This window comes from Notamacropus eugenii, chromosome 1, assembly GCF_028372415.1.
Source record: "Notamacropus eugenii isolate mMacEug1 chromosome 1, mMacEug1.pri_v2, whole genome shotgun sequence".
Classification (NCBI taxonomy): domain Eukaryota; kingdom Metazoa; phylum Chordata; class Mammalia; order Diprotodontia; family Macropodidae; genus Notamacropus; species Notamacropus eugenii.
This window is the reverse complement of record NC_092872.1, coordinates 447765088-447768777: the sequence shown is the minus strand read 5'-3', so window position 1 is coordinate 447768777 and position 3690 is coordinate 447765088. Positions and strand designations below refer to the sequence as shown.

Genomic DNA, 3690 nt, shown 5'->3' with positions numbered 1-3690 from the left:
TTTGTAGTAGCAAACTATAAACAAAGCAGATGCCTATCAACTGGGGAATGACTAAGCAAACTGTGGCACATGAATGGAATGGAATATCACTGCATCACAAAAAATTGCCATTATATAGAAGGCAAAGAACCAGATGAACAAATTGTGGTAGATCATTGTGATGGAATACTATTGTGCTATAAGAAATGGTGAAGGGGATGGCTTCAGAAAAACCTGGGAAGATTTCTATGAGTTGACTCAAAGTGAAGTGAGCAGAATCAGGAGAACATCATATGTACTAAAAGCAACATTGTAACAATGATGAACTTGGAAAGACTTAGCTACTCTGATTAATACAATGAGCTACAATAATTCCAAAAGTCTCATGATGAATAATTATATTCACCTCCAGAAAGAGAACTGATGAGTTTGAGTATAGATTGAAGCATATTTTTCCTCTTTCTTTTTCTTTTTTTGGGAATGTGGATAATGAAGCAATATATTTTACATGATTTCATGTGCATGTGAATATTGTACTTCTTTCCCTCTCAATGAGTGGAAAGAGGGAGAGAATTTGGAATTGAAAATAAAATGTTTTAAGTCAGCAAATACTACCCCAAAAAGCATATGAGGGAGCTTAAGGAAAATATAAATATACATAAAACATAATTTAAAAATATATGCAATATGGAGTTAGTAGAACCAGAAAAAATATTCACAGTAAACTCAACAAACAGACAAACAAAACATGTAATAAGAAGATATATGAGAATGCACTTCCTTCTAGTTCTTTGCAGAGGTGAGGTATCATAGGTGTAGAACACTATATATTTTGTCAGACTTGGTTGGTGTATTCCTTAATTTCTTTGAACAGTCTTTTTATGTTACTTGTTTATTCTTTGTTATAAGACTATTCAGGTGGTGGGAGGGATGGTGGGTGGGTGGGGGGACACTGAGAAATAAAAATGATATAAAAAACAAAGTGTATCAATAAAAAGTTTAAATGGGCCATCACTCACACACACACACACACAATATGTTGATTCGTGATTAATCAAAGCTACCAATTAGATAGTAATTAGTGTTCATATAAGTCATTTCTTTGCAATGAGATAAAATATTTTCCTCATCAGATACCATGGCATTTTATGTATACCCTTGTGTCTTTACTAGTTTCTATTAGGTATTAATTTACCTGTGCACATCCAATACATTATTGCCTCTACTTAAAGCTCCTTGAGGGCAGGTTCTGTGCCTTAGAGAAGCATAAAATAGCAATGAAGCCTTGTGGAAAAGAGCATTGGACCTTGAATCAAAAGATCCTATATCTAATACCTTCTTTGCTACTATGTAACCTTGACCAAGGCAAGATACCTCTCCAGGCTTCAGATTCCTCACCTATGTAGTGAGGAGGTTGGATTATATGAGCCTCTCTGATTGAATGTCAAAGCTAGAAGGGGTCTTAGCATGTAGTGTCAGAGCTAGAAGGGACCTTAGGCTCATCTAGACCTACCTCTTTATTTTACAAATGAAGAAACTAAATAGTGAAGGGGAAGTGACTTGCCTTGTCTTGCAGCTAGTAAGTGGCAAAGTCAGTCCTTAAACCCAGATCTTTTAAATGGCTGGAATGTGAGGCCACAATCAACATTCTCAAGTGGATCTGTGATTTCACCAGTGTGGGAAGTCTCTCCAGTGATGCAGATTACAGCACAACCATGCTGTGCATTCCCATCCTGTATAACTGTTGTCCACATCCTCTGATAATTTTTTATAAGGTTGCCTACTCAGTGTGCTAAAGGCCTTCTTTGTTTTTCTCAACATTCCAGGGATACCAATGGAGCACATGGGTGAAGAGGTACAGAATTTTCCTTATTTTGCAAATGGGACAACAACCAAAATATGAAAAAAATAGCAAAAGCAAATTCAAATTAATATCAACAGACTTTTTAAAAAATTTTTTACCATTAAGATTTTTTTTAAATCAATTACTTGGATGAAGGCATGGTTAACATTTTTATCATATTTGCAAATAGCATGAAGGTAAGAGGACTATGGACTGTGGAATAAGGATTCATTCAAAGATCTCAACAGGTTGAAGCTGTCAGATTTCCAGTCCCTTTAGAGAAGTGGTCAAGGCATGATGGTGAGAGAAATTATTATTTTTTTGCTATATATTGGTAACTCATTATTAAATTAGGATCCAAGCTTTTCTCTTTTTATTTCCTCATTTAAGGCCCAGGTCAGTAAGTCTCTAAGACATGGCTGATTGATGAGATTGCCTCAACTCTTGTGGAACATGCTCCTAGATCTTGGACCAGACCCTCATCCAATTAGGAAATCTTAACCTCTGTTTAGAGGGTAAGCAAAATCCAGTCTAAACAAGTTCTTGTCTTAAGGAAATGAGCCCCTGTCCTAGTAATTCTCCACTAGAACTCAGAGTGACCCAGCTTATGAAGGAGAAAACCAACCAAAGTGTTCTGGATGGAGATGGATTCCCTTGTCCAGATTGCTGGAAGTGACTGAGTCTGATGATCAAGTCATGTTCTCAGCAGGAGGAGCTGAAGACTCCTAGTTCATCCCCTCATTAAATACTCACCAGTCAGGCTTGATTTTCACTTGTCAGGGGCATCCCTTTTCCCAAATTATATCAAGGCTTTCAGCCTCTCCATGATTTCATCTGTGGTTTTCCAAGAGAAAATACTGACCATCAATTTATTGATTATTAGCTAGCCTAACTAATAAATTGATTATTAATTACCCAGAAACTTGTCTTTCAGGTTCTTCATTCATAACAATGATTTTTTAAAGGCAATTAACAAGCCAAGAGGATAACATATAGGGTAGAAAATCCCTGAGAGAAAGGGTGACTAGAATGATTTGATCAAACCCAAAAGTTCACCAGACAAGATAAATCCAGAGGACCAGAAAAAGTATTGGAGTACCAGTCAAAACCAGGTGGGGGCAAAGGAGCCTGAAGGCCAGTACTTAATTAATTTGGCCACACCATTGAGATAGAACCATATGACACTAGTGAATAAGTCCTCTCATGAAAAGTTGCTGTCCAAGGTAGTAAGTGATAATACTAGACTTTCCCCCTTTTTGATCAGCTGTGGGTCTGACAGAAAAGATGTGCTAAAACTAAGAATATGAAATTTAACCGGATAAGTGCAAATCCTGAACTTAGGGAGGGGAGGGGGGAAATCAGATTACAGGTATAAGAAAGGAGAGACCTGGGTGGCTCTTAGTGACCATCAAATTCATAATTGCCATCGTTGCTACCAGAGTGCTGTCAAAGCTATTGTGTTCTTAGACTGCTGAGAAAAGACATAGTATACAGAACCAGAGAGTTGATAGTCCCACTTCTAGTTCATCCCCTCATTAAATGTGCACCAATCAGGGCTGATTGTCACTTGTCAGGGGCATCCCTTTTCCCAAAATCATATTATATGCCCTGGTCAGACCATAGCTGAAAGGATAGCCTACAGGGATATTTACTTCTCAGAAACACAATTTTGGAAGGGCATTGACAAGCTAGGGTATGTCTAGGGGAGGGCAACCAGGATGATGAGAGGTCTCAAGACCATGCCACAAAGGGTCTCATTAAAGGAAATGGAAGTGTTTAGCTTAGAGAAGTATAGACTTGGATAGGGGAAGTTCATCATCCTCAAGTGTTTGAAAACAGTCATGAAGAAGAGGAATTTGGTTTGTTCT

The 3690-nt window shown here is 37.7% G+C and overlaps 1 long non-coding RNA gene across 1 annotated transcript; it reads left to right on the top strand.

The window, feature by feature from the left end:
* Positions 1–1726: 1726 nt before the first annotated feature.
* Positions 1727–2744, top strand: LOC140526631 (uncharacterized). Its single transcript, XR_011974453.1, has 2 exons — positions 1727–2122; positions 2213–2744. It is a non-coding gene; the product is annotated as an uncharacterized lncRNA (long non-coding RNA).
* Positions 2745–3690: the final 946 nt, after the last annotated feature.